General features: G+C 49.6%; 1 long non-coding RNA gene across 1 annotated transcript; it reads left to right on the forward strand.

The window, feature by feature from the left end:
* The first annotated feature begins 2549 nt into the window (after positions 1 to 2549).
* LOC140002647 (uncharacterized) lies at positions 2550 to 7024 on the forward strand. Its single transcript, XR_011809705.1, has 2 exons — positions 2550 to 4792; positions 5001 to 7024. It is a non-coding gene; the product is annotated as an uncharacterized lncRNA (long non-coding RNA).
* The last annotated feature ends 4250 nt before the right edge of the window (positions 7025 to 11274 follow it).

Here is an 11274-nt window from a genome sequence, read left to right on the forward strand (position 1 = left end):
GTAGTTTTAACGATTCATGCATTTAATTGCCATTCTGTTGATTGCCTCATCTACTGCAGCACGCCAGGCCTGGGAGGTCTCTCATGAACAGAAATGTGTGTGTGTGCAGTGCTCTGGATGGGTGGCCGTGTGATGCTGACTTCTGCAGGATGCAGAAGATGCCAGCAGTGCAGACACCCCATCCCTCTAAATTGTGTACTAAACAGACCAGTTTCCTACTGGGACATTAATGGTGCCATGGAAAACACTGCAAGGTGCACCAGCCTGATACACTGGAGTGCAAGCAGAGGAAATCCTTCATTTAAAAAAAAAAAAAAAAAAAGTAATTTCAGGTAATGAGGCTCTGTGCATCTACAAGAAGCTACGTTAAGCCCATGCGCACTGGTCCTAAGGCATTGCAGGTGGCCAGCCCAGGTGTTTGCTCTTAGATGGATTGTTTACCTTATGTACAAATGCAAAATCCCCTCTCAGCCCATTTTCTAACCAAGACAGGCTCTGACTCTTCTATTCTTGCAGATTTTCCACTTCCCCCTAGCCAACACGGCTCAGCCCATGTTCTGCAGTGCTATTCCCTGTGGAAGCGCCCTGCCAGACCCTGCAGGATTCCTGCTGGTGCTAAACCACAACCAGATGAGGAGATGGGAAAGAGACTGATAATAGCATAAATTTGGTTGTAACGTCATTGAATTCTGTCTCCAAGGGCCCCTCGGAGCACTGCACTGAGACTGTTCCTTTTCTTGTTACTCCAGTTGTTAATTGGTATCTTCAAATCTATTAATTTAGACATCTCACTGGAGAGTAACCCATGGGGTGTCTGATTCACTGCGGTGACAGACTAAGGGTGGGATGTACAGGTATTTTGTCTACATGATCTGTTCTACTTCCACAGTAATATCCCTACTCTTTGAGACATAGTAAACTAATTCACTAAACAGTCATGGTGATGTTTGCTAATGATATTACAGCATTTGTTGTTTATCTCAGAATAGTAGCAGCTCAACATTTTTCTGCAGAAAGTTGGATGTTAAGGTTGTGCCTGACCACCTTCAGCAAACCGAGCTGGACAGAGTTCCCTTCTCGTGATGGGGGAGCTGGTTTAATCTGTCAGGGAATTCATCGTTGCACAAACAGAGGAAGAGGCTGAATTAGCATTAGTGAGAGATCTATAAATGTTCGTGGAGAAATTTTATTACTTTAACACAAAGAGCTGACTCTGGGGCTTGGCTTTTTCTCCTTAGCTCAGTAATGTTTCCCAGTAGAGTGCTCCATGATGAATAATGCCTCAGTTGTTCTTCTTTTCTTAAATAAATCTAATTATTTTTTTCATGCAGGAAATGAAATAAAATTATAGGTATCACTCATCCATCCTTTTATAACTCGCATAATGTTAACAATACCATATCCTGCTGGTGAAGGAAGCAGCATGCTTGGCCCTGGCCATTAGGTGGAAGAAAATGGAAGTATCTGATCAAATTACTTGGGTTCCCAAAGAAATCATTTTTAGAAGAAGATCCTAATTACCTTGCTGCTTTCTGTCCAGGTTGTTCCTAGCCACGGAAGATCACAGTGGTGGCAGAGCGATGCTGACCTGAGGGCTAGGGCTGTTGCAAACTGTGAGGATGCCACAGGGACAGCAGGCTGGGATACCCATCAAAGTACTCAGTAACCTTCTATGTACCTCAGATTCTTATACAGGAGTTAAAGCATGTCACCACACCCGTCCTGCATTATATATGAGTAGCTGATGGGGTGCAGAGTAGTTGCGTGCCCGTGGTGTTATCCACCCGCCCAAGAGCTGTCGGCTGTGCCAGATGGGGAATGCCGGCTCCCGTGCATGCCACCTGTGCTCTGACACCGCATCCTCCTCCTCCTCCTGTGTCAGAGCCCAGCTGCCATTAGGCTGGGCGGCCTCCGTCTCAGTGGAGGAGTTGGGCCTTCACACGAGGAGGACAAGCGCAGGTGACAGGAGCCAAAGGGCTCCTGGTTCTGCCTTGGCCAGCCCCTCCTGCTGCCCAGCACCTCTGTGAGCAGCAGGGAGCTGCAACACCATGGCCTTGTGGCCCTGTGGTCACAGGGAGCTGTGACGGGGGGCTCCCCTGTCTGCAGGCTGACCCCAGCACCACACGGGCTCAGGCAGAGCGCGTTGCTGGTGCATCACCCCTCCCCGAGCAGCCACCAGCCCCAGGGAGCTGACCCAGCCTGACCCCAGCCCTCTGTTTATTTCAGGTTTTATAGCTTTATAAAGCTTCCTAGCCAGCAATCTCCATGTACTCATACCCTGCTTTGGTGTAGTGAAATTCCACCAGCATGAAGCAATGTTTCAAACAGGGACCAAACCCCCTGCTGTGGGCTGAAGCTCTTCATCATTATGAGACCAGGTCTTCTCAAAGCCTCTCTCAAATATTTGTCTTTTGCTTCGTGTCCAGAAAATTAATCTAGTAATTAAAAATCCAGTAATCTGGACTTTTTTTGACCTAGAGTAAAGTGAAAACTGGGGCCCTTGTCCCTCTTACAGAAGTCCTTGCCCACAGTGCAGCCAGGAGCTCTGAAGCTGTAGTTGCGGTGGGAGAAGCAATGCTGACCTCTCAGCTAGGCCAGTGACACGTTTTTTTGGTAGGACGCTAATGAAATTACCTCAGTCCTCCAGTTGTGTGGCATGTTCTGCACTGGGGCCTGCTCACTGGGCACCCATGTCGGTGTTAGACCAGCGATAGGGCCCTGAGTGTGGCACAGCCCAAGGGCAGTTGCACTACTTTGGATGTGACACATGGCGTCCTACCTAGTGCTTCCACTGTGCTTGGTTAAAGGGTGGCAAAAATCCTCTAGCCCAGGTGACCATGTGGAAGGGAGCACAGTGCTTACTTCACCCCAAGATACAGTACCAAGGCCGCTCTTGGATGTCCCACCACAGCTTCTTGCCCGCTGGTTAGCTCATGATCAGTAAAACCAAAGCAATTTTAAAGTCAGTTATCTTCACAAATCATTTCTATACATCATGGTAATAAACTCTAGGTCTTCTGCTTCTTCGCTGTCCCTGTGAAATGCTGCCCAGGCCAGGCTGTGGGCTCCCCATTTCCCTGTCAGTCATCTCCTCACGGGCCCAGGCCCTGCACCTGTGGCCTCTGGTGGCTCTGGAAAGGACGAGTGATGGTGGTGATGGCAAAGCATTGAGGGTTTGTGAGTGAGGACAGGTAGGGAAACCAGATGAACGTAGGTCCATAGATCTGCTAACAAAAGGGAGGGAGCAGGACTGTGGAATTTTTGGGAGCCAGCTCCTACGGTTGCTCCCATCTCTGACTAGGTATATAGGTGTGTCGGTGTCCCGTCTCAGTCTCTGCTGGACAAATGAGGGGGTTAAGAGGGATCTTCCTTTCTATATGGGGGGGGGGGAGAGGAGAAAGAACGAAAGACTGGGGGCTGGAAACCTCGGCAAGAAGACTGAGCACAACATCAGTCGTGGTAGCATGAGCTTCAGCCTTCTCCAGCTGCTGGTCCTCCCCCAGCTCTGCCATCACAGCTTCTCAGTGAGCTGACATGAACAAAGCCCGAGCTCAGGCTGCTTCCCAGCTAGAGGGAAGATGTCATTCACTCCGGGCAGCTCTGACATCTCCTGTCAGCAGCACTTCCAAGTTCACTCGATAACGACAATAAACCAACCCCCGCCTGAACTGCAGCCCTGTTTAATACAGTCTGCAGGGTGCAGGGGCAATCCTGTGGGATGAGCTGATGCTGGACAACAACAGCATCTGCCCCAGCATGGTGGGGCCTGGCTGCTGCTCCTGCAGCCACCCCAGAAACGTCCCCCTGTGGTGCCCGTGTCCTGCCGCAGGCACATTGCCCTCTTCCCGAGCCTCCACATGCAGAAGGAGAGCGGGGACACCGCAGCGGCTCTGTCTGACCTGCGCCTGAAATCTTTTTCCCTATCTGACGTCGCCTCCTAATAGGATTTGGCTGGTCAGTGCTGGCTGGTGTGCACGGGGTGGGAGCATTTTTAAATGGGTGTTGAAAACTCTTTTGTGGAGAGTTTCCAGCCTGCTTATTGCTCCAGGTGGAAGAAGCCTGGAAGAAAGCCACATGCATGCAACAGTCTAGACATGTTTGATTTCTTTTTGGAATTAAAGAACAGAAGTCCCATAATACCCTTTTTTTTTCAGCATTTGTACAAGTAGCCAATATAAACAATTCTCTCACTGCCCTGAAATTTGGAGTTGCTCACAGGATGAAGCGGTGACCTACTGAACCCCTGGGAAGAGTAATATTAGCCTCCGTCTGGTCTGCTGCCTTCTTGGCTGGGGCCTGATGCCTGCAGCCCAGCTGCCCCGAGGGCCGGTGCAGGCGCTGACGTGTCTCCAGGGTGCTGGTGGGGCTGTGCTCCCGTAAAAGGCGAGGAGACACGCGGTGAGATCCCTGAATTCAGGCATTCCCCCCTGCATGAATCCCAGCTGTTTCTCAGGTGCAAGTTTCCCAGCCCCACTTTGATCCATATGGTCACAGCAGCCCTTGTCATCCGCCGAGGACTAATCCTGGTGTCTGCGGCCACCGTTAGATCCCACAAAAGTGCTGACCACAGAGAACATCTTCCATTGTTCCCAGGAACTGCCTCTCAGGATGGATGTCGAGGCGTCTGCAGACACACAGTAATGACAGCAGAGCCCCAGGCTGACCTGCAGGCAGTGACTGCTACTTAGCAGAGATCACCTCTGAGCTCCCCAGCACCGACTGGCTTTCATGCAGGGGTGATGGAGTTTCCTGTCCATCTTGTCTTGTTTATTTCACACAGCGAAATATTGGGGTAAGTGTTCAGGAGGCCAGATAAGTAATGCATTTACTCTCAAGTGGGGACAAGGGCTGCTGGCTCCCCTCTCACAGATGGTGATGCTCCTTTGGTCTTCCCTAACATTTCTTGCCTCCTTATCATTGCCTGGACTGCTGCTGCTGCCAATTCTCCAGCTTGTTTTATTCGATTGCATTTTACTTTTCTGGGTTTTCTATCCCTTCAGCTTTGCATCTGCCTGCACAGTCAGCCATGGTTGGAATTGCACCGAGGAGCACCCAACGAAGAACAACAGGAAGCAGCTGCCCGTACATCCCACCTGGCTCCAGATGCAGTGGAGCTGACAGCTGCTCAGGTTGGACTCCTGAGTATGGAAATGACTCACAAAAGGCTGAAAACGTATCAAGTAAACAGATCTGCTCAGGAGGCAGCCTCCCTGACTGCTCAGGGAGGAAAGCTAGGTGATGATAAGTTTGTGAGAGCTGTGTAAGCCACCCTATGAAATTAGGAGACGTTTTTGTTGAGTGATTGCAACAGTCAAGAATGGGGTGTCCATAATTTCCCTACAGCAGTAGGACGACTGCAGGCAACATAGGGAATGCCTAAGTGGGGTGAAGAAGAGATTGTTGCCTTTCAGCTAAGCTTTTGTCCTTGCTTCTCTAGGACTTTGAGATAAAGAACAGGCCTTTGGACCTAATCGGGACGTAAGGAAGCATCCAGGCTGATAACACATTTGAAGTCTTTCAAGCCCCCGGAGTTCATTTTGCTCTAATCCCCATGTAGTTAATTTTACTTCCCAAATCCCATTTGTAGCATCTATCGCAGGCTCTGTTCTTCCTCTGGTCCCTCACCAGGCATGTGCCGCACCGGTGAGTCACCGTGCAGACATGCTACACCTACCACAAGTGCAGACAGCCAGCTCCCTTGGGCTCAGTGGGCTCAGGAAGGCAGTTTGGGGTCCCCTGGCCCAAAGATGCAACCCCAAGAGGAGCAGCTACTGCTACCAGCATGGCTGAAAATTCCTTGGGTATCTCTTGCTGAACTTCATTTCCTGCTGCTCTCTGGCAAAGCTCCCCGTTTCCATGGCGATGATTTATTCCCTTAAATAGTTCTCATTCAGGAACAATATCATGAGTCCTTCTCTGTTGTTGCTTTAATTAAAAATAACCTATGTGGCTTCTGGCGTCGCTCCTGGCTGATGCTGTGGAAGCTGGACACGCCATGAAACCCTGACCACATCAGCTTTGCTGGGCTGCAGGGGACAGCGTGGCAGGTCCCCTGCCCGCAGGGGGACACTCCTGCACCCCCAGGGCTGGGGTGAGGGCACTGCACAGGGGCATGGTTCTCTCTTTGTGGCCAAGACACAAAGCTTTCCTCATTGCTCTCCATCTTTCTCTCCTGCCCTGGGGACCTCTCTGCACAGGGAAGGTCTGACAAGAACAACACTGGGAGGAGAATGCAGGGAGCAGGACTGAGCTCCTGCAGCCCAGCACAGCACAGCCCAGCCCAGCCTGATGCTGGTGCTGCAGTGGAAGAGGAGCCTGGCACGGCTGTGGCTCTGCCCTTGGGCTTTCCATGCCATGAGCACGGAGGCTTGTGAGAAATAGGAAGCTTTGTAAAACAGCATGGCCTGCGATGAAATGGTCCATGGAGCATCACTCATCATTGCAGTCTGGGCGTTCAACTGGGCTGCCAAAAGGGAGCCTTTCCCATCCCAGTCCTTTGTTTTCAAAACTTTTTTTTCAAAGTCAAATGACCGCACAGCTAAAGTACGTATTTGATATATTTTAAAGAGTCCGTTGTGTTGCATGGAAGCCTGACAGGCAGCCTGGGCTGTATACAACATGGGCCACACAGTGTTTCCTGGGACACTTCTTGCTTTGCAGAAAGAGGAAGGTAGAGAACCTGGTTTCTTTGCTTCATTTTAAATGCCAGTGCTTATTTTGTTAATATGTTTACATTCTACTTTTCCTCACATGTAGTGTAAAAAGGAACATTTGAGGGAATTTTATAAATAGAAGCACATTAGCTTGGCTGGGTTTTAGGCAGCAGTAACAGACGTGCACCCAGAGCCTGGAGTTCAAAGATTGGAGAGGAGGACAGACCGGGGACCCTGAATTCCCATCTATCAATGCAAATTTCTGATTTGCTGCAGAAACTTTCTGATGCTGCCTTGACAGCAGGGCAGAGCTGGCTTAGGCTGGGAGAGGGACGACAAATTTTCTGCAAAAATAAAAGGTTTCTAACATAGCCTCGCAAATGCTTTTTTCTCAAGCACACAAAATAGCATCCCAGGAATGCCAGCTAGTTCAGGATGGCAGGTACCAGGTACGTTTCTTTCTGCAATACTGAGAAACCTTTGAAAGCAATTGCAGCACCTTTTGAACGTCCTTATAAGGTGGAAAAGCTCCATGCTCTGCTGCTCGAAGGCTGGAATGTGAGGACAGCAAGGATTGCTTCACACAAGCCTCTTATCTGAGAGATTTGTGATAGAACTGAAGAAGTTCATGTGATACAAGAAGAATTTCCCTCTTATCTAAAGGAAGCCAGAGATGGGCAAGTAAGAGGTATAGCACGCAGGGTGAATTATGAGGAGGAAATGATGTAAATAGGCCAGACTGTTTGGAAATCTGCCTGCTTGCTCAAGTGTGTCCTATTTTGTGCTTTGGAGGATTTTATTGACATCACCACAACATCAATTTTAGAAACACTTGACTGGAGACTTGAATCTGCTGACTGTAGGGCAAAGTGACAAAATCCAAGGTCTTTAGAGACCCTCAGTTTTTGTCATCCCTATTTTTGACCTTTCACTGACATTGACTTGGGTGAGAGCGAGGGAGGATTTTGACATAAGCCTTTCAATCTATCAGTTGTTTGTAATTTCCCTCAGGCAATTTTTCCTGAAAGTAGCAGCCTCTATGCCTCTTAAAATACAGTGGGGAGACGTTTTGATATCAAAACAGATCGTTTGCCTCTTACCAGACACCCACCAAGTTTGCCCAGCAGTGATTTTTCAATCATTTAAATCTTCGCTCTAAGACAACTTGTTTCCTCTACAAGCAAGGAGGAAAATGCTACTTTTTTGTATAAAATAGAAGCACACCAAGCGTTAAAACCCAGCTGTTCCCTCTGCACCCCTTTCAGTGCCTGGCTGGGAATGCCTCATAGGGCTGTGGGAAGCCTGTGTGGTCCCCAGCTTCTCCCGACACGGCGCTTCAGACAGTGTCTCTGCAGGCTCCATGCTTAATCTTCCATCAGACCCCTCCTGCTTCCATCCCTCACACCACTCTCCCTGCATGTTTCCAGCACTGGAAACTGGTCCCATTTACCCCTTTTACAGGACCACCAGCAGGATGGGTGGCCGCCACGTCTCACGCTGGTGGGAGACGGTCACCTCTTGGGCACTCAGAGGCCATGGGCTCCAGTGAAAGCTGTTACAAGGCACGGGACCCTCGGCAAGGCCAGAGGGCTGTGAAGGAAGGAGCACAAGCTCTCCTGGCCTCAGGGCAGTGCGGACCCAGGCACACTCTTGGTTTGGCTAGATCTCCAGGGCAAAACCCAGATACCACAAGAAGAGGTTATCAGTGCTATTCCAGTTGGGCTGTTATCAGGTTGTGCTATAACAGATAGTGTTTTTGAGACAATATATATATATATTTTTAATTGAAAGACCTTGTCCTTTGTGAGGCGCTCAGAACATGTTTGTTTGTTTTTTTCCTTTTTCCTTTTTTTTTTTTTTTTTTTAATAATAGCCCATGATTTTGTTATCAGGGACAATGGGGCCACTAGAGGTAGCATAATGAGGTTCAGAGTGACTTGCTTACTCCCAGAACAAAGCCCATTGTTTCGGTGTAGCTGAGGACAGTTTGGGCCCTTACCAATTCCCGTTTTTATATAAACCAGGAGGAGGGAAAACAGAACCTGACTCCTCAGCTGGGCAGAGCTGCAGTGGTTTTTGCATTGCTAGCGTGACTAAAACATGGTAAAAACACAGTCCAGTCTCTCAAGCCAGCAGATAGGATGAATAAGAAGTTGTTAGTGGAATCATGCTTTTTGGACTGAGAAACCTGAGCAAATTGGCCCTGCCCTGAGCAGATGTCCTCCAGGGGTCCCTTCCAACCTAAATTACCCTGTGATACTGAAGGATGGCGGGCTCCTGACGGTCTGCAGAAAAAACAGTCCTGAAATTTCATAAACATTAAAGCAGAACAAGACTCGAGTTCCTAATGCCTTCTTACACTACAGTCCCAGGAGGTGATGTGGCTGTTTTTCAGCAAACCAGGGGCAGGCAGCACCCAGGGCTCCCCAGAAGCCAACCCCCCCAGCCAGTCCCCCCAACCTGGCAGCCCGTGTGTGTGCCCATCCTCTCCGAGGGCAGCACCCTGCAGCTGTAGCTCTTCCCAAGCCTGCCTGCTGGTGCTGGAAGGAGCAAGATGTGTCTGTAAAGAGTAAAAAATGGGACCTGATTTTTTCTCACCAGGGCTGAGGGTGGAGTGACTGCTGCTTCTGTTCTCACAAGGGAAGTGGAAGGCAGAAACTGGCCCTGTTCCTTCTCTGGGGCATCCTTCCCAGCCCCATCTGAAAATAGAGACTCACGCTGGGACCAGGTTGGTGCAAATGTCATCTTCTGCCTAATAAAAGGGATGGTGCAAACCTAAGAGAGTGCCAGCACGCCAAGCCTGCAGCTGTCTTCAGGGGGATAACACAGTCCTCCCTTTGAAACAACGACACCAGCGATAGCCACGGGGGGCTGGGGGTTTCTGGGCTGCTTGTGGGAGCGCTGCACTCAATGGAAACAGCTCATCCATCAGGGGGGACAAGTTTGCTGCCCAGAGATCCGTACTGCTGCTGAACCAGGCCAGAGGAAGGCAGCAGGAATTTTCCAGCCGCTTGCACCCATCTCTAATTTTCTCCCACCGCCGCTCTGGCAGAGCTGAGGTCTGTTGATGTTTCAGAAGCTCTCGGCGCCTTTTTTTTTCCTCCCAGGGTGTCCTGGATGCACGCAATACGCTGTGCATATGCTCCCCGAAACCTGCTGGATGGGCTGTATTTTGTGTATATAAATGCTAAATTACAGATAAGCAGGTAGAAGAGAGAACGCTACTGTAAGCCCAGGTGTGCCTCGTCTGCTGCTTTGCTCGGGGATGGGAAGATGCCAACCTCAGGCCCGTTCAAGGGAATGGTAATTTTGCTGCTGGTTACACACAATTTGGACTGTGCCCAGGTCCTCTTTCTCCCTCTCTCTTTTCTTAATTGCTCTTTCCATAATTACCACTATTGTTGTGTGGTGGTTTGGTGTTTCTTTTTTTTCTTTTTGGTTTTGTTTTGTTTTGTTTCCCTTGTGAAAGTTTTCATTACTGGAGTGTAAAAGCTATGACGCAAATGAGAGTCACTCCCAGAGAGTGCCCAAGGGCTGGGGTGCAACCGCGCCGAGATGGGATGTGCTGCAAAATAAGAAGGGTCGGGGGGCTTGTTCCAGACCAGCCGGCAGCAGAAGAGATGTTGTGCCAACGCTGTGATGCCAAAAAAGTGCAGGTACCAGCAGGGTGACGGCTGGCCCGGGCCATGCCACAGAACCTGCATGACTGGGCCGGGACGTGCCTCTCCTGGTGGTCACACAGCAGGGGCTGGGCTTTCTCGCCCCAGAACCGCTTGAAAGACCTGGGCAAACAAGGAAACTGGCCCTGGGGAGGAAACGCAGCAATTGCACAGCGCTGACAAATGTCCAGAGAAAACAAACCACGAAAGCACGGAGAAAGCAGGGAGCCCTGTGCCCTCCGCTGTTTTTGCCTTGAAGGGATCTCAGGTGTCACGCACGGAGACCAGACGTCTGCAGACAACCCCCTGTTATTTACATTTTATTTTTAGCTAAAGCAACGTACCTTGTGGCTAATTTGCTGCTTTAATGAAACAGCAGTGGAGAGGGGTGAGGTTATTTATGTGTTCAGTGAGACCCACGCAGCCTGCTCCAGCAGCCCTGGGCCCCAGCCTTGGGCTGAGGGGACGTGCACGTGGATGCCACCACATCAGGAGCTGCGATGGGCTTTGCCAACTATTAGCAGATGATCTTTGAGTATGTTACAGAGAGATATTCCCCAACCTTAAGTTCATATATTCTCCCCTTTCTTCTCACTCAAGTAAAGCAGTGGCACTAAACTGAACTCAGTACAAGGAGCACCTTTCAAAATCCAAAATGGAGCCTTCATTCAAGCGATGGAGAAATACTGATATTTCTTTTCTACTACATTAACTGTGCATTCATTGCATTGCCTGTCATTCAAAGAACGGCGGCTTAGGAATCCAAAGTAGTGAATGGGGATATTTGCTTGTTTCTTTGGCTTAGCAGAAAATCCTCCTTGAATGAAGACGTGAGCCTGGAAAGCTGCATGGTTCAGAAGTTATGAGTATGTGGAACAGAGAACATGCACAGAGCTACAATGAAAATCGTTTCACAGCTCTGACTGCTAAGAAAGCAAGGAGCACAGGGTGCCCCAAAGGGG

The sequence above is a fragment of the Anas platyrhynchos genome, chromosome 5, assembly GCF_047663525.1.
Source record: "Anas platyrhynchos isolate ZD024472 breed Pekin duck chromosome 5, IASCAAS_PekinDuck_T2T, whole genome shotgun sequence".
NCBI classification, from domain to species: Eukaryota; Metazoa; Chordata; class Aves; order Anseriformes; family Anatidae; genus Anas; species Anas platyrhynchos.